The sequence below is a fragment of the Schistocerca piceifrons genome, chromosome 7 (genome assembly GCF_021461385.2).
Source record: "Schistocerca piceifrons isolate TAMUIC-IGC-003096 chromosome 7, iqSchPice1.1, whole genome shotgun sequence".
In the NCBI taxonomy this organism is placed as follows: Eukaryota; Metazoa; Arthropoda; class Insecta; order Orthoptera; family Acrididae; genus Schistocerca; species Schistocerca piceifrons.
Window position 1 is genome coordinate 490024900 of NC_060144.1, and position 20400 is coordinate 490045299.

Genomic DNA, 20400 nt, shown 5'->3' on the forward strand with positions numbered 1-20400 from the left:
CTGCGATGGTGTACTCAACGACAAAACTGGGTGCACGAATGGCAAAACGTCAATATTCCCGGTTCTGTTTACAACATCATGATGGTCGCATCCGTGTTTGGCGACATCGCGGTGAACGCACATTGGAAGCGTGTATTCGTCATCGCCATACTGGCGTATCACCCGGCGTGATGGTATGGGGTGCCATTGGTTACACGTCTCCGTCACCTCTTGTTCATATTGACGAAAATTTGAACAGTGGACGTTACATTTCAGATGTGTTACAACCCGTGGATCTAACCTTCATTTGATTCCTGCGAAACCTTACATTTCAGCAGGATAATCCACGACCGCATGTTGCAGGTCCTGTACTAGCCTTTCTGGACTCAGAAAATGTTCGACTGCTGCCCTTAGCAGCACATTCTCCTGATCTCTCTCCAATCGAAAACGTCTGGTCATTGGAGGCTGAGCAACTGGCTCGTCACAATACGCTATTCACTACCCTTGATGAACTGTGGTATAGTGTTGAAGCTGCATGGGCAGCTGTACCTGTTCACACCATCCAAGCTCTGTTTCACTCAATACCTAGGCGTATCAAGGTCGTTATTACGGCCAGAGGTGGGTGTTCTGGGAACTGATTTCTCAGGAGCTATGCACCCAAACTGAGTGAACATGTAATCACATATCAGTTCTAGTATAATATATTTGTCCAATGAATACCCGTTTATCATCTGCATTTCTGCTTTGTGTAGCAATTTTAATGGCCAGTAGTGTATATATCTGACAAGTGTCTGACCTGCCGGACATGTTCGAGTGAACAGACATCTCGCAGATACATACGTTCAAGTTTCAATGTAAACGTGGCTCGAGATTATTCTAATGGGGAAGACAGCAGCACTTCTTAATTAATCTTACATGCTATATAGTCCAGTCAAATTAACACGACCACCGCCTATTTTCGACGCCAAAGAGGAATAACCACTGACGGAAGCCAAGTGGCAACACTAGCAATGCATGGTATGAAAGTGTGTCGGGGGACACCGAAAACAGTGCTTTACTTGTCGTAATTTGGAAACGGAGCGTTCTATCCGACGACGGAAAGAGCATGATAATTGGCTTTCAGGCCAAGGTGGAAGCATTTACGAAACGGTTAAGTTTGTAAACTGTTTGCGTGTCGCTATGGTGAAAGTAAACCGTTCGAAGCAAAATAGTGCTATCGAAAACCGGGGCCGAGGGAACTGTGGTACACCGTACGCCATAGACGACAAAGGTGAACGACGGCTGTGGAGATGTGTACCGGCGAATAGACGAGCAACTGTTGAGCATTTTATTTCCCAGATCAACCAAGGGGCTACCAGCACCGTCTCCTCAACGACCGTAACTGGACGCCCACTGAGTAGTGACACGTTATCTTTTCAGATGAGCGACATTTTATGCTCCATCGGACAGATGGCTGTTAGCGTGAACGGCGTGAAACGTCTGAAAGCAAACAACGAATGAACGTTGTGGTCTGGGGAATGTTTTAGTGGTATTCTCTGAGTGATCTCGCCAATCTGGGAGGCACGGTAGATCAACACAAGCATGCGTCTATCCCTGAGGACGCTGTCCACCGCTACATGCCGTTTGTATTTCCTAGGCACAGTGACAGCTACCAGCAGGACAATGCAACGTGTCACACAGCTCGCAATGTACGTTCGTGGTTCGAAGTGCACCAGAATGATTCTTGCCGGCCGCGGTGGCCGTGCGGTTCTGGCGCTGCACTCCGGAACCGCGGGACTGCTACGGTCGCAGGTTCGAATCCTGCCTCGGGCATGGGTGTGTGTGAAGTCCTTAGGTTAGTTAGGTTTAAGTAGTTCTAAGTTCTAGGGGACTTATGACCTAATATGTTGAGTCCCATAGTGCTCAGAGCAATTTGAACCATTTGAATGATTCTATCGCGCTCGCTTGGCCACAAAACTCCCGGATTCAAACCTGGTCGAGAATCTGTGTGACCGCGCCATGGATCCTCAACCGAGAAACCTGGGTCAGCTGGCGACGGCATTGGAGTCGGCATCTTCCAGAACCTCATTGACTCTCTTCCTACATGTATAGCTACGGTCCGCGCAGCAAAAGGTGGTCATTCAGACTTTTGACAGGTGGTCAGATTAACTTGACTGAACAGAGTATTTTGTCTCTCCGACTCTTGTACGATACTGATTCTCAAATAGAAGCAAGCCTCCCTTTCCTCATCTTAAACCGATAATCTTATTCAGTGTCATCTGTGAACATTGGATTCGTCGCCCCTTGCTCCTTTACTCTCTTATAAAATGATATTATAGTGTCTAGGGGTCTAGGGGTAGCGTCCTTGATTCATAATCAAAACGTCTTCGGTCCCGGGTTCGATCCCCGCCACTGCCTAAATTTTGATAGATAATCAGCATTGGCATAAGAAATCAGCCTCATTCTGCCAACGGCGTTGTCAAAGAGGGCGGAGGAGTGGATAGAGGTTCAGGGCACTCTCTTGTCCTAGAGGTGGGAAATTGCCCCTAAAGGCGGAAGAATCAGCAATGATCAACGACATGAGGATGCAGAAGGCAGTGGAAACCACTGCATTAAAGACACGTAACGTGTATCCACAGGACATGTGGCCTGTAATTGAAGAAGTGTCATGATGATCTCTCCATTGGCAAAAGATTCCGGGATAGTCCCCCATTCGGATCTCCGGGAGGGGACTGCCAAGGGGGAGGTTACCATGAGAAAAAGATCGAATAATCAACGAAAGGATAACGTTCTACGAGTCGGGGCGTAGAATGTCAGAAGCTTGAACGTGGTAGGGAAGCTAGAAAATCTGAAAAGGGAAATGCAAAGACTCAATCTAGGTATAGTAGGGGTCAGTGAAGTGAAGTGGAAGGAAGACAAGGATTTCTGGTCAGATGAGTATCGGGTAATATCAACAGCTGCAGAAAATGGTATATCAGGTGTAGGATTCGTTATGAATAGGAAGGTAGGGCAGAGGGTGTGTTACTGTGAACAGTTCAGTGACCGGGTTGTTCTAATCAGAATCGACAGCAGACCAACACCGACAACGATAGTTCAGGTATACATGCCGACGTCGCAAGCTGAAGATGAACAGATAGAGAAAGTGTATGAGGATATCGAAAGGGTAATGCAGTATGTAAAGGGGGACGAAAATCTAATAGTCATGGGCGACTGGAATGCTGTTGTAGGGGAAGGAGTAGAAGAAAAGGTTACAGGAGAATATGGGCTTGGGACAAGGAATGAAAGAGGAGAAAGACAAATTGAGTTCTGTAACAAGTTTCAGCTAGTAATAGCGAATACCCTGTTCAAGAATGACAAGAGGAGGAGGTATACTCGGAAAAGGCCGGGAGAAACGGGAAGATTTCAATTAGATTACATCATGGTCAGACAGAGATTCCGAAATCAGATACTGGATTGTAAGGCGTACCCAGGAGCAGATATAGACTCAGATCACAATATATTAGTGATGAAGAGTAGGCTGAAGTTCAAGACATTAGTCAGGAAGAATCAATACGCAAAGAAGTGGGATACGGAAGTACGAAGGAATGACGAGATACGTTTGAAGTTCTCTACGCTATAGATACAGCAATAAGGAATAGCGCAGTAGGCAGTACAGTTGAAGAGGAATGGACATCTCTAAAAAGGGCCATCACAGAAGTTGGGAAGGATAACATAGGTACAAAGAAGGTAGCTGCGAAGAAACCATGGGTAACAGAAGAAATACTTCAGTTGATTGATGAAAGGAGAAAGTATAAACATGTTCCGGGAAAATCAGGAATACAGAAATACAAGTCGCTGAGGAATGAAATAAACAGGAAGTGCAGGGAAGCTAAGACGAAATGGCTACAGGAAAAATGTGAAGACATCGAAAAAGATATGATTGTCGGAAGGACAGACTCAGCGTACAGGAAAGACAAAACAACCTTTGGTGACATTAAAAGCAACGGTGGTAACATTAAGAGTTCAACGGGAATTCCACTGTTAAATGCAGAGGAGAGAGCAGATAGGTGGAAAGAATACATTGAAAGCCTCTATGAGGGTGAAGATTTGTCTGCTGTGATAGAAGAAGAAACAGGAGTCGATTTAGAAGAGATAGGGGATCCAGTATTAGAATCGGAATTTAAAAGAGCTTTGGAGGACTTACGGTCAGATAAGGCAGAAGGGATAGATAACATTCCATCAGAATTTCTAAAATCATTGGGGGAAGTGGCAACAAAAAGACTATTCACGTTGGTGTGTAGAATATATGAGTCTGGCGATATACCATCTGACTTTCGGAAAAGCATCATCCACACAATTCCGAAGACGGCAAGAGCTGACAAGTGCGAGAGTTATCGCACAATTAGCTTAGCAGCTCATGCATCGAAGCTGCTTAAAAGAATAATATACAGAAGAATGGAAGAGAAAATTGAGAAAGCGCTAGGTGACGATCAGTTTGGCTTTAGGAGAAGTAAAGGGACGATAGAGGCAATTCTGACGTTACGGCTAATAATGGAAGAAAGGCTAAAGAAAAATCAAGACACTTTCATAGGATTTGTCGACCTGGAAAAAGCGTTCGACAATATAAAATGGTGCAAGCTGTTCGAGATTCTGAAAAAAGTAGGGGTAAGCTACAGGGAGAGACGGGTCATATACAATATGTACAACAACCAAGAGGGAATAATAAGAGTGGACGATCAAGAACGAAGTGCTCGTATTAAAAAGGGTGTAAGACAAGGCTGTAGCCTTTCGCCCCTACTCTTCAATCTGTATATCGAGGAAGCAATGATGGAAATAAAAGAAAGGTTCAGGAGTGGAATTAAAATACAAGATGAAAGTATATCAATGATACGATTCGGTGATGACATTGCTATCCTGAGTGAAAGTGAAGAAGAATTAAATGATCTGCTGAACGGAATGAACAGTCTAATGAGTACACAGTATGGTTTGAGAGTAAATCGGAGAAAGACGAAGGTAATGAGAAGTAGTAGAAATGAGAACAGCGAGAAATTTAACATCAGTATTGATGGTCACGAAGTCAATGAAGTTAAGGAATTCTGCTACCTAGGCAGTAAAATAACCAATGACGGACGGAGCAAGGAGGACATCAAAAGCACACTCGCTATGGCAAAAAAGGCATTTCTGGCCAAGAGAAGTCTACTAATATCAAATACCGGCCTTAATTTGAGGAAGAAATTTCTGAGGATGTACGTCTGGAGTACAGCATTGTATGGTAGTGAAACATGGACTGTGGGAAAACCGGAACAGAAGAGAATCGAAGCATTTGAAATGTGGTGCTATAGACGAATGTTGAAAATCAGGTGGACTGATAAGGTAAGGAATGAGGAAGTTCTACGCAGAATCGGAGAGGAAAGGAATATGTGGAAAACACTGATAAGGAGAAGGGACAGGATGATAGGACATCTGCTAAGACATGAGGGAATGACTTTGTAACACTCCGGTTTAATCTTACTGACTTATCCCGCTCGATCGAGATCTGATAGCAGCCCAAAACAGACATTAATTAATGTGACCGTGTGCCTAATGGGGCTGGCAATCGGATTGGACTGCTACGGAGTTGTTACATTCCATTTTTCCTTCGTAAATACTGTAATAATGTACTGTTTGGTGGCAATAAGAACAACAAACACAGCTTCACTAAACAAAACCTATATTCTTATCAAAAACCACAAAGATAAGGAGACAGCCACTGCCTTCGTCAATACACTGTTAATAACGGCTAATCTCAGCGCAGGCTTTCTCGCTATTCATAATCGTCACACGCAACATACAATCACTGTAATCCAACACTGTAATCCAAATAATGCCGGCGCGGTAGACGCGGAATCTCAATAACGGCGCATAAATATCACTGAATCACTCTGTTAATTATACTTTCTCACTTTCCCGTATAATGCTAACACAAAGGGGTTGAACCGCGGCGATGGCCACTCCCTTTGTCGGTAATTTCTATCAGTTGCTGGTTTCTGCTCAGCTCTGCCCGCCTCGCGGGAACCTACAATACGCACTGCCTTGACTCAACTCTCGCTCTCGCAACCCGACACACTAATCGATAGTTGCCCTGTCGACCTGTGTGAGTGCAAACCTAGTAGTAAGGGCCTGCGGACCCCTTACAACTTCCATGGTACTAGAGGGAGCTGTAGAGGGCAAAAACTGTAGAGGAAGACAGAGATTGGAATACGTCAAACAAATAATTGAGGACGTAGGTTGCAAGTGCTACTCTGAGATGAAGAGGTTAGCACAGAAAAGGAATTCGTGGCGGGCCGCATCAAACCAGTCACTAGACTGATGACCAAAGAAAAATAAAGTGTCTACATCGTTACTTCATTTAGGAGTTAAGCAATGCTACTGCTCTGTCTTGTTTCTTGTCAGTTTCAGTTTTTCGGGGTAACTATGTGGATCCATACGGTAGTTAAATCTTTCCTAACGTTTCAAACGCCCTGTGCAGACCACGGTTATCGAATTCCGAAACTGGGTTGTTGCAGTTGCACATGTTGTAAGGGGTTCATTACTATTCGCTAGTGCACTTGAGTAAATGTAATTTCGATGGATTGCTCACGCGCCGCCTGCGATATGGAATATCATAGATCTGAAGCTTACGGTTTTCAAACGCGGCGTGAATGTAGAATAATATCATTGGGATCAAGGCATTCCTCTGAAAACCCTGAGTGACAATTTTATGTTGATCACAATGTACGAAACGCAAAGGAAGTGGAAATAGAGGGAAATATTACAATTGTTTTCTGTGAATACAATCAGGGGTAATGAGGAACAGAAGAACGTTGAATGTACTGTGAACACAATTTCGAAACTCTCGTATTAAACTTGACTATTTGTAACTCTAAAGAAAGAACCAATACAATCAAACTCGCTTAAATTTTGTATTCTGCTGTGCAGAGCCAGTAACTGGTGAACCAGAAGAAATGCTTCTCTTCCTTTAGTGCCCTCCTTTCTTTCGTGTCTGGCAGTATCTGGCAAATGACTATTTGATACCTTTCTCTCTTTCGTGAAGATAGCTGCAGTGTCGTAATCGGTCTCTTGATAAATACTACAACTTCTCTTGCCGTTATACTTAATAAATAGTCAACTCAGAAGACTGTGTTTCAAATTAGATGAAATTTGAGATTTTCTGTTTTGTATTCCATAATGTACTTTAGACTCTGCTGAAAATGTTTGTATAGCATGCACTAAAAACGAATTTAAGACCTTCAAACAATGTTTTTAAGTGTGGCATGAGGCAGACAATTTTCAGCACATCGTATTTCTTGCCAGGGTTGAATAATCACATCTTAGGAATCATACAGCGTGTAAAACTGTGAACTGCCTGGTTCTGATGCCAATGTTTCGTTTCAGAAGTTGACATTAGAAATAAACAAATCAGTCCTTTGTTTCTGGCATCATCTGTATGAAAATAGTGTACTACCCGTCGGTTTCTGTAGTGTATGTGCATATATAGCTGTTTTATTCGTATATAAAATAACTAAGCGTGAAAGTACGTTTAAGAGACGCTAATTTACGGGTAGCACTTATGTCAGAATCATATTTTAGTCTGAAGTTGTAGGAAAAACGCGTGAAAAGAGTGAAGGAAGTACAAATAATCAGAATAGTGTGACCGAAGTGACCGCGTCTCGCTGGTGGTTGGCGTAAGTATAGGAAGGCTGAATTTTCTTTTTACATTTGGCAATAACGGTGGCAGTCAAACCTATATGCTAACTTTTGGTAGGTCCAGACCTAGCAAAGAAATGTTTGCATGGGAAGACCAAGAATGTGAACGAATCTTCAGTGATGTTGTTTGGTGCCGTGTGGCTAAAAATATTTTGTGGGCCTCATGGCTCGAAAGTTAGCAATTTCTGATGCTGTAATAACTTTTACGACGGGAACTGTACAAGACTGATGATTCTGGACAAGGTAGGGGTGAGATTAGGGCAGATCACAGGTAGAGATCTGCGAGAACTGGATGTGCTTCGTGCAGGCCAATCAGAGTTTGATGATCAGCAAATGACAGAACAAGCGAGAAAGAAAAGAAGAAGGCAATCACTGCGCTAATGTGACACTGAAAAGGACAGGTAATAGGCCAGGACAAGTGTATAAAATTTTATAATTAAAAAAAGACATTGATTGTCAATATCTCGGAACTGCTGTTTTTGCTATAAATGGCCCGTTCTGTCAAAAAGTACTTATAGTAGAAACATGAAATTTTTACAGAATGCCAAGATTATGATTGAACACATATGTAACTAGAATATGTTGTTTAGTTTTTATGTTAATTGGAAGTTGATGTCATAAAAACTTTCCGAAATAATGCGTCACAAAGTTTGATAATTTAACATTGGCAGCATAGGATAGGCCTATACAATTTACCTTATACACATTTCCCTTCAAACGCGCAACCTTAAATTGTAAGGTATCGTATAACATTTGTTTTAATTAGTTAAATTTGAGATTACTGTTACATTATTACCTCTAATTTTCACATCGTCGAAATTGAATACTGTTAACATGTACGTCGACTTTGCACCGTTCTTCTCCTCTTACCAGTATCATGTTTGTAAATATAGATTTTATTTATTTATGTATCGGGTATCTCACGCAACGACTCAATACATAATTGAAAGAAATGTGATTAGGAAATATTGAACAAAATAATTAATACAACACGAAACAAATAACACATTACAGAGAAATGTTTTCAACTACTGCGAGTAACTCATGAACAAATTGGGAGTGTCCTACAAGAAAACCTCTAAACTTGGGTTAGAATAATTTGTTTTATCGCTAAAATATTTTAAATTTTTCTGGAAGTCTATTGAAAATGAAACTTGCTGAACAGCGCAGAATGCTTAAGGAAATGTTACCCACGTGTGTATCATTTTTCCGGCTAGTGAGTCACTGAATGAATGTATTAGTTTTGTAGGAATCAGGTAATGTTGTTAACAACATGTCTCATTATGGAACATGTGTACAGGGACTGTAGATTTAGAATTTCGAGACACGTGCACAACGACAACGGGCTGCACGAGGTTCGTCAACTGTCACCGCAGGTCTGTCTGACCGCCCTTTCCTGAGCCGAGAATATTCTTGGGAAGTGTACAGAACTGGCCAAAGTAAGACACCATACAACACCACACCATGCACGCAAGCAAACTAAAGAAGCTTTCGTGTTTCATTGTTAGGAATATTGGAGCTCATTCTTACGGTGAATGTAGCAGTGTTCCACTTCTGCACTAGATCTTGAACGTGATTAATCCAAGGAAGTCTTCCATCTAACCTTATTCCCAAGAATTTAAAATGGTTCATTTTACGAACCGATTGACCCCCTTCGGTCAGAAAGGCCTCCCTTTTACAAGCGTTCCTAGTCAGAAACTGTATGCAATATTTTTGTAGCAGTTAAGTGTCAATCCGTTCTCTCAAAGTCACGTAATGTGAGTACTTGTTGAAAGTAGCTTGGACTAAAGCAACTTCTAGTAATGAAGTGTTAAACAGGTGACTGAAATACGAAATAGTTTACGGATTGAAACTTTCACTTTGCAGCGGAGTGTGAGCTAATATGAAACTTCCTGACAGATCAAAACCCTGTGGATCGGATCGAGACTCGAACTCAGAACCTTTGCCATCCGCCGGCAAGTGCTCTACCATCTGAGCTACCAAAGCACGACTCACACCACGTCTTCACAGCTTTAATTCCGCCAATACCTCGACTCCTACCTTCCAAACTTCACAGAAGCTCTCCTGCGAAACTTGCAGAACTAGCACGTGAGGACAGTTGCGTGGGTAGCTCAGATAGTAGAGCACTTGCCCGCGAAAGGTAAACGTAATGAGATCGAGTCTCGATCCGCCACAGTTTTTATCTGACAGGAAGTTCCAGGAAATTGTTTTTTACAAGGGCTATTCGGGAGTAAGGTCCGTTCGGTCGCCAAATGGAAACCAGGAGTGAAAATTCGATGAATCTTTGCACAAATGTGTGGGGCAGTATCTCTAGTGTGCCTGTCGATGGCGTCACATTGCTCTTTTCAGTTCTGAGCCCACAGTGAGCACGTAAACACACCTTGCGCAATAGTGTCACCCGCCAAGTATGGTATGCCCACTGTAGTGGGACGTGAAATTGAAGCGTCACCCATCCACCAGTGTCAGCCCAGTTTGCAGGGGAATATAAATTTAATTTAGTTTTTGTTTATGTATTTTTTGTAATATTTGTAATGGTTGTGAATTGTCTAAAGTTTTTGTATTTATTTTTTATGTTTCATGTACGGAGAGGGCGGCGCAACGAACGGAGACAGCATCTTCACTGCCGGGACCAGAGAGAAAATTGGTGGCCACTTTACGTCGCGGGTCGACAGCCAAAGAGCAACAGAAGATCCTGAAACCGAGTTGTTGCGTCGTGCTTCTAAAAATCGAAAAAATAGGAATTTGTAATGTTTTGTACAACAATGACGTCATAGAAAGTTTAATCATGTTGTAAATGTTCAGTTCTGTCTTGTCAAGGCTCAGGTTCACGTCTATATGTAGGAAGATAATGAACTAGTGGATGCTACTAAGGTTTAAATACGTGTTCCGAGAATTTAATTCTGAAGAATTATGTTACGTAATTTATTTGACCAGTTTATTAATTTTTGACAACGTTCATCGTGAGTTTGAGTCTTGAAAGTCTATTCAATGTGGTGCTAATATTTACTGAAGCAGATCACTTGCATTAATATAATTTCTGAGGAGAAACAAACGACATCTAAATTGAAAAAGTTTGCGAAAACAAATTGGACTGAGTGACGTAATTCTGCGCATATGACTCAAATGATGATGTTTTACAGTTTCGTTCAAGAACCATTTAGAGACAATTTAAAAAGAATTAAAATAGTTTTTCAGTGTGTTGTAATTGACGTAGGTGACGAAGTCTGCACATGGTCATATGTCAAAAGAAAATCATTTATACAAAACTTACGTCGTTACACTACACCACTGAGATGTTTCGCCTCCACATGACATAAATGTCATGCGTTTCTTTCTTAATGACAATTCTTAGCCGTTCAGTGCAGGGGCAACGAGGACGCCCCTGCACGTATTTGATGGGAAGTATTTGATCACCCACCATACAGCCCGGACTTGTCTCCCTCTGATGTTCATCTCTGCTCGCATGGACCGCTGACTATGAAGACAACATTATCGCACAGACAACGAACTGCAGCCCGGCGTGGAGAAGTGGCGGCAAGCAATGGGGGCTGCCTTCTATGATGAGTGTATTGGAAAGTTACATTGGAAAGCTACATTGAAGTGGCGGCTAAGTAGAGAGGTAGCTGGAAGATGTAACTAGCTGTTGCAAATAACACATTTTTTGTTTTCACTGTGGTTTCCATTCGGTGACCCATCGAACCTTACTTCACGAATACCCTTGTATTTATTGATTGTGGTTGAGATACACGTTCAAATCGCAACTGAAATTATCCTCCCACTTCAGCACATTTACATCTAAATCGACATCTGTACTCCGCAAGCCATCTTACGGTGTCTGGTGGAGGGTACTTTGTACCAGCGTAATTTCCACTTTTTTCCTGCTCCAGTCGAGTGTGGTTCGCCGGAAGAACGATTGCTGGTATGCCTCAGTGTGGGCTCGAGTATCTCTAGTTTTATCGTCATGGTCTTTTCACGAGATATACTTTGGAGGAAGTAATATATTGGCTGACTCTTCTAGGAATATACACTCTCGGAACACTAACGTAGACAATAAGGTGATTCAGAAACCATCTCCTGCAGATTCTGCTGCTGTGATTGGCTGAGCATCTCCATGCGGTTTCGCACTTACTTGATGAACCTGTAACGAAATGTGCTGCTCTTCTTTAGATCTTCTCTATTCCCTCTATCAGTCCTATTCTAGCGAGAAATATTCCGGTATTGACCGAACGAGTGCTTTGTAAGCTATTTCCTTTGTTTATTTTCCTGACGATACTTCCACTGAATCCTATTCTGGCATCTGCCTTACTCGTGATTAAATGTTATGTGATCATTCAACTTCGTATCCTCCATACGCATAGTCCTAGAAATTTTATGAAAGTAACTGCTTCCAGCAATTGTTCTGGAATTTTGTAATCGATCAGTAAAGAGTCTGTGATAAAGGAATTCTCCACCAGTAACACGAAACAAAACTGTTTCAGTAGACAAAGATGAGACGATAGTTAATGTGGATGAGTAGGAAAAACAAACCCTTAATGTTCGGTTACAGCATTTGTAGTGCCCTTCAAACGTTTGGGTGTAAAGTTGCAAAGCGATATGAGATGGAATGAGCATGTGAGGATTGTGGTAAGAAAGGCGAATGGTTAACTTCAGTTTATTGGGAGAATTCTGGGGAACTGTGGTTCACCTGTAAAGGATACTGCACGTAGGAGGCTAGTGTGGCCTATTCTTGAGTACAGCTCGAGTGTTTTGGGATCCATACCAGGTCGGATTAAAGTAACACAGCAAAGAAGTTCAGAGGCTGGCCGCTAGATTTGTTACTGGTAGGTTCAAACAATACGCAAGTGTTACGGAAACGCTTCGGGAAATCAAGTGGGAATCCCTGGAGGGAAGGAGACATTCTTTTCGAACAACACTGTAGCGAAAATTTAGAGAACAGGCATCTGAGGCTGACTACAGAACCGTTCTGTTGCCTCCAAAATGCATTGTGCGTAAGGACCACGAAGAATTAAGGCTCATATGGAGGCATATAGACAGTCGTGTTTGCCTCGTTCTGTTTGCGAGGGGGACAGCAAAGAAAATGACGAATAGTGGAACGGAGTACCCTCTGCCACGTGCCATAAAGTGGACTGCAGATGTAGCTATAGATGTAGATCATCAGTGTTAATTTTGATAATTTCATAAGAGTTATTGGTATTCGGCATGTAACAACGAATCAAGTTAACACGATATATCAGCCATGAATTAAATGTCTCCAAGCAAAACATCTCAAACAAAAATCTTACTAAACCCACTTGTGACTGACTGAAGGCTCCTCCAAAGTTCAGTGGTAATAAAAAATCGGAACAATTATTAAAATTCCTTGCTAAATGACTGCTATAATTTAATAAGGTAAAAGAGGTGTGGTTGCAGAATGTATATGGAGCTGGAACGGAAAATAGACAGGCGTTGTCTGTATGAGAGTTCGAAGTTGGTACGATCATAATAAAAATTAATAAAGCCTGAAGCTGGTGTGAATACTGACGCGGTGTACCGAACAAACGCGTAGAATTGCTCTGCTGCAGGAGGCGCCTTTTTTCCCCCGTGATTTTGATCGCTCGCACGTCGGGTGGCACTGTCCGCTCCCCCCCCCCCCCTCTCCCCCCCTCATCAGCCCGGCCGTTATCGGCTGCCTGATTTCCATCGTTGCCTGTGCAGTGCGATATGGAGGCGGCGAGCCCATCCAATGGCACAACTGCCAATGGGAGCCACATTAGGCAGCGGGGCAGAAAATTGGAACTGAACCATTCCGCAACTCGCACAGCCGAGCGTCAGGCGAACCAAAGCTTTCCCGCTGTGGCCAGTCTCCGCTTAATCTGATAGCACACTACAGAACAACAAGTAGCACTTTGAATGTTACTTTCACAATAAACTGCTCAAAAAACTTTTTATGCCACCTCTACACGTGAGTGCGTTAGTGGACTCATGCTCAAGGAAATTTCTCGGCCTCGTAGATAAAGAGCTGTTAATATCTCACTTAGACAATGAATTGCAACAATTTAGTTCCAGTATGATGAACATAGATGAATTATAGGCAAAGTTTAAGCACACTGTAAATAGTACTATGGATAAGTATGTGCCTAGTAAGTGAATTAAGCACGGAAAAGACTCATCATGGTTTAACAACCTAAGTCGGAAAATGGTGAGAAAGCAAAAGCTGTTACAGTCTCGGTTCAATAGAGAACGCTCAAATTATGACAGGCAGATATTAGTACAACTTCCTGCGACTGCAAACGGATCGATGCGCGATTCATACAAAAGCTATGCCCATCATACCTTAGCAAAACATCTGGCCGAGAACCCAAGAAAATTCTGTTCCTACGAAAATCGCGAAACGGGTCTGAGGCTTTCATCCAGTCACACGTGCATCAGTCTGGTGTGGCAGTTGAAGATGGAAAAACGAGAGGTAAAGTTTTAAATTCCGCGTTCAAGTAATCGATCTCGCAGGATGACAAAGTAAACATACCTGTATGGACGACATAGTGGTAAGCATCCCTGCCGTAGAGAAAGAACTGAAAGTGTTGAAAACATTTCGCCTTTACAAAGAGTGTACTACGATGTGGTCCCCCTGCTTAGCTTGCAATCATAGGGAATCTGTCGCCCAAAATAGTCCCAACCGACTGGAAAAAAGCAGAAATGACTCTTGTGTAAAAGAAGGGTAAAAGAACGGACCCGCAAAATTACAGACAAATATCTTCAACACTGTTTTGCTGAAGAATTCTTCACAAATTTTTTTTGAGTCGTCAGTCTTCTGACTAGTTTGATGTGGCTCGCCAATCTCTTCATCTCAGTGTAGCACTTACAACCTACGTCCTCAATTATTTGCTGGATGTATTCCAATCTCTTTCTTGTTATACAGTTTTTGCCCTTTGCAGCTACCTCTGACGCTATGGAAGTCATTACCTGATATGTTAACAGATATGCTATCATCCCGTCGCTTCTCCTTGTCAGTGTTTTCCACATATTCCTTTTCTCTTCGATTCTGCACAGAACTTCCTCATTCATTATTTTATCAGACTACCTAATTTTCAGCATTCTTCTGTAGCACGACATCTGAAGTGCTTCGATTCCATTTTGTTCCGGTTTTCCCACAGTCCGTGTGCCACTACTATACAATGCTGTGCTCCAAACGTACAGTCTCAGAAATTTCTTCCTCAAACTAAGGCCTGTATTTGATACTATTAGGCTTCTCTTGCAAGAATTCCCTTTTTTCCACTGATAGTCTGCTTTTTATGTCCTCCTTGCTCCGTCTGTCATTGGTTATTTTGCTGCCTAAGTAGCAGAATTCCTTAACCTCCTCTACTTCGTGACCATCAATCCTTATGTTAAATTTCTCGCTGTTCTCATTTCTGCTACTTCTCATTGCTTTCGTCTTTCTTCGATTTTCTCTCAACCCATATTCTGTATTCATTGGACTGTCCATCCCATTCAGCAGATCATGTAATTTTTCTTCACTTTCACTCAGGATAGCAATGTCATCAGCGAATCGTATCATTGATATCCTGTCACCTTGGATTTTAATTCCACTCCTACACCTTTCTTTTATTTCCATCATTGCTCCTTCGATGTAAAGATTGAACAATAGGGGCGAAAGACTGCATCCCCTGTTTTACACCCTTTTTAATCTGAGCACTTCGTTCTTGGTCTCCACCCTTATTATTCCTTTCTTGTTTACCTCTGTTTTCCTCAGAATTTCGACTATTTTGCAGAAATCCTATAAAAATGTCCTGATTTTTCTTTAGTCTTGCTGCCATTTCCAGCTGCTATGTCAGAATTGCCTCTCTCGTGCCTTTATTGTTCCTAAAGATAAACTGATCGTCATCTAACACATCCTCAATTTTTTTCCGTTTCTGTGTATAATATTCTTCGCAGCAACTTGGATGGATGAGCTGTTAAGCTGATTTTACGATAATTCTCGCACTTGGGAGTTCTTGCGATTGCGTGGTGAGATTTCCCCGAAAGTCAGATGGTATGTAGCCAGATTCATACCTTCTAGTCGTTTTGTTGCCACCTCCCCCCAATGATTTTGCAAATTCTGATGGAATGTTATCTATCCCTTCTGACTCATTTGATGTTAAGTACTCCAAAGTTCTCTTAACTTCTGATTCTAATACTGGACCCGCATCCCCCTCTAAATCGACTCCTGTTTCTTCTCCTATTACATCACACAAAGGTTCCCCCTCATAGAGGCTTTCAATGTACTCGTTCCATCCCTCTGTTCTCTCTCTCTCTCTCTCTCTCTCTCTCTCTCTCTCTCTCTCTGTCTCCCTCCTCTGCGTTCAACAGTGAAATTCAAATTCAAGTTGGTGTCTTAATGTTACCACCCTTGCTTTTAATTTAATCGACGGTTATTTCGACTTTCCTACATGCTGAGTCAGTCCTTCCGACAATAATTTCTCTTTCCATTTCTTCACATTTCTCATGCAGCCATTTCATCTTAGCTTCCCTGCACTTCCTATTTATTTTATTCCTCAGCGACTTGCATTTTTGTGTTCCTGAATTTCTCTGAACATTTCTGTACTTCCTTCTTTCATCGAGCAACTTTCTTCTGTTACCCATGGTTTCTTCGCCGTTACCTTCTTTGTCCCTATGTTTTTCTTTCCAATTTCTGTGACTGACCTTTTTAGAGATGCCCGTTCCCCTTCAACTATACCGCCTGCTGAGGTATTCCTTATTGCTGTATCTACAGCCTTAGAGAACGTCAAGCGTCTCTCGTCATTCCTTAGTACGTCCGTATCCCACTTCTTTGAGTATTGACTCTTCCTGACTAATCTCGCAAACTACGGCCTACTATTCATCACCACTGCGTTATGATCTGAGCCTTTATCTACTCCTGGGTACGCCTTATTCTATGTTCAAGTTTAATAAATTTCCCTGAGACAGGAAAGCTTCTGTCCACAAATCAGCACAAATAGGGAAAACATTGCTCATTGAGAAACTCACAATCGGCTAGCCCATTTCTCACATGATATCCTGCGAACCTTGCATGAAGAGCAACGGTCAGATTTCATATTCCTAGAGTTAGGGAAAGCGTTTGACAGGGAGCTCCACTACAGACTGTTAACGAAGGAACGAGTGTACGGAATAGGTACGAGAGTGGTTCGAAGAGGTTTTAAGAGGAAGAACCCAATACGTTGTTGTCGACGGCGAGTGTCCATCAGGGTTCAAATGGTTCAAATGGCTCTGAGCACTATGGGACTTAACATCTATGGTCATCAGGCCCCTAGAACTTAGAACTACTTAAACCTAACTAACCTAAGGACATCACACACATCCATGCCCGAGGCAGGATTCGAACCTGCGACCGTAGCAGTCGCGCGGCTCCGGACTGAGCGCCTAGAACCGCTAGACCACCGCGGCCGGCTGTCCATCAGGGACAAGGATATTGTGTGGAGACCCCCAGGGAATTGTAACAGGATCGCTCTCGCTCTTCGTATACATTAGTGATCTGGCGTATAAGGTGAGCAGCAATGCAGCTGTTTGAATCACTATAGTAGGAGACTTGATGACAGGGGTAGAATTTCTATTTTGTGTGATGAATAGCAGCTTAAATTAAACGTAGACAAATGTGAGTTAATGCAGATGAGTGGGAAAAAGAATCCTACAATTTTCAAATACAGCATTAGTAGCGTGCTGTTTGATACAGTCACGTCGATTACACATCTAGTCCAAACGCTACAAAATGATACGAAATGGAACGAGCACGTAATGATGGTAGTAGGAAAGACAAATGGCCAACTTAGGCTTGTTGGGTGAATTTTGGGAAACTCTGGCTCTTCTATAAAGGCAACCGCATATAGAACACTAGCGTGACCCAAACTTAAGTACTGATCAAGTGTTTGGGGTCCCCATCAGGCTTGATTAAAGGAAGACATGGCAACGGTTAAGAGGCGTGCTGCTAGATTTGTTACCGGCAAGTTCAATCAGTACGCGAGTATTACAGGGATGCTTCGTGAATTCAAATTGGATTGCCTGGAGACAAAATGATATTCTTTTCACGAAACACTGTAAAGAAAATTTAGAGAAGAAGCATCTGCAGCTGACTGCAGAACGATTGTACTGCCGCCACGATTCTACTGCCGCCAACGTAAATTTCGAATAACGACAACGAAGACAAGGTAAGCAAAATTAGGGCTGGTACGGAGGTATATAGACAGTCGTTTCTCACGCTCGTTTTGCGGGTGAAATAGGGAAAGAAATGACTGATAGTGGTACAAGGTGCCCTCGTCATGGACCGTAATTTTATTTACGGAGTACGTATGTAGATGTAGATGAAGTAGCTTTTGATGGAATAAGCTTTACAAAACTAAAAAATAAAAATGCTTTACTGTGAAAGAAAGGCAAAACAATGATCAAAATAAATACAAGCTATTAGAAATTACATATCTCGAACGTCCGTGAAATCAAAATCTGGTGGCGGGTAAGGATCAGTACCGTGTTACTCCAGCCTAAGGATTGCAACGTACCTGGATCTCGAATTACAGGCTGTCCACAAGGTATCGTGACATATTGCTGCTCTTCTATCGTGGCCGTGCTAAGGGTATCCAGTGTGTGAAGAGCTTCTCCGACGATGCTATTCAAGTTTCAAGTAGCACTGAGCGTGCTCAGTCGGGTTCGTGTCAGCTGATGTAGCAACTGATCCATTCTTTCGGTTTCCGCCCTGTAAACCAGGTGGGCGTGTTGTGCTTGTGCATTATCTACAGATGAAACCATCCCCGAAATGTTGACTGTAGGGATGGATAACAGGTTTGAGGTTCCTGTTCCGAAACTGCATAACCCTCGATAGAAATCACAGGCGTCTGACATATGTATGTAAGTCCGACCACATTCTGGCTGATTCACATCCCTGTTGGACCCTCATGACTTCTTGTTTGAGGCGAGCAATGTGTTACAACCCACCGTGCTCAGGGGTTGTAATACATCAAAACGAACGAGAGGTATGGTTTGGAAGATGGGGGTGGGTGGTGTGTCACTCAAACTGAAGCGTGCAGGGAAAAACGCGAAAGAACGAGGGTCAGTCACAACAAAACGTGAGTAATAACCAATATAGAGGCAAAACATTTTGACACACCAAAACCATGTTTTTAAATATCAAGGGATGTGTTCACTCGCTGCTAAATTTCGCATTTACATCGTTTGGTTTGCAGGTAGGACACCACACAGATGGTTCTGCAAAACTATATAATGTAAAATCGAGGTAAGAACAAAAAAAGAAAAGGATCTTTCTTTAGGCCTCAGATCAGTTAAACCTAAAATTTGTTCACTTTTTCAATAAACAAAACCCACTGATAATGGCACAAAGGTGCCGAAACATGTTTGGGTGACAAGAAAATAACAGTGTTTTGAATAAAAGACGGAAATTATATCCAATAATTTTAACTGGAAACATGAAAAAAAGAAAAACAAAAGCTGCAAATCCAAAATATGAACAATGAGAAAAAAATACCCCCTAGTGACTTCTCAGAGTTAGTTTTTACTAACTGATACAAGATTAATAATTGGGGCAGTATATTTACCCACTGTTAGTTCAAGCTGAACTCTATTTTATTTACTGTTTGCAAGTACACGCACAACAAGAAAGTACACATTATGACGTTAATAAAATACAAGTACAAAAGGAAATAGAAGCCATGAACTTTGGTACATTTTGACTCAGCCTTATATCAGCTTCACCGGCCCACAAGGAATGATACAGCAAGAGAGATAATCATCTCAACAGGCTGTCCTGTATCAGTTCAGATGGTCTAATACATCTTAAAACGGACTAAAAATACCAAACAGCAGAACAATTCATAATGGGAGGTACCCCATAGTATACAGTCATTGTAATGAAATTTATAAAGAAACAGAGATTAATGCGTAACAGGTGTATAACAAAGCACAGATAGAGAGATACTAAATGAAACGGGTTTGGCTGTCAAGAGAGCAATGCGTGAAGCCTTCAATAAATTACATACCAGAATACTGTCAAATAATATTTTACAAAATCTAAAAAAATTCTGGTCGTATGTGAAGGCAGTTAATGGCACCATAATTAGTCTCCACTCCCTAGCGAATGAGACCGGAACTAATATTGACTGTAGCAAAGCAAAAGCTGAAATGCTTAACTCCATTTTCAAATGTTCATTTACGAAGCAAAATCCAGGGGAATTGTCCCAATTTAATCGTACCACTGAAAATATGAGATAAGTACTAGTATCGGTGGTGTTGAAAAACAGATGAAAACGTTAAAACTGAACAAAGTTCCAGCGCCCGTGGAATCCCAATCAGATTCTACACTGAATCTACGGCTGAGTTAGCCGATATTCTAAATATAATATATCGTAGATTCCTCGAACAGAAAACCGTGCCCAGTAAGAAGCACGGGTCACATCCATCTAGAAGGAGGGTAGTAGAGGTGAGCCATAAAACTACAGTCCAGTATCATTGACATTTGTTGTCGCATCTTAGAACATATTCTGAGGTCAAACATAATGAGGTATCTCGAGCAGAATGATCTCTTCCATGCCAACCAGCATGGATTCCGAAATCACCGATCATGTGAAACCTAAATCGCACTTTTCTCATAAGACATACTGAGAGCTTAGATCAAGGCAGTCAGGTAAACGCAGTATTTCTTGGTTTCTGCAAGCATTCGACTCAGTACCGCATCTGCGTTTATTGTCAAAAGTACAATCGTATCAAGTGAAATTTGTATTTGGA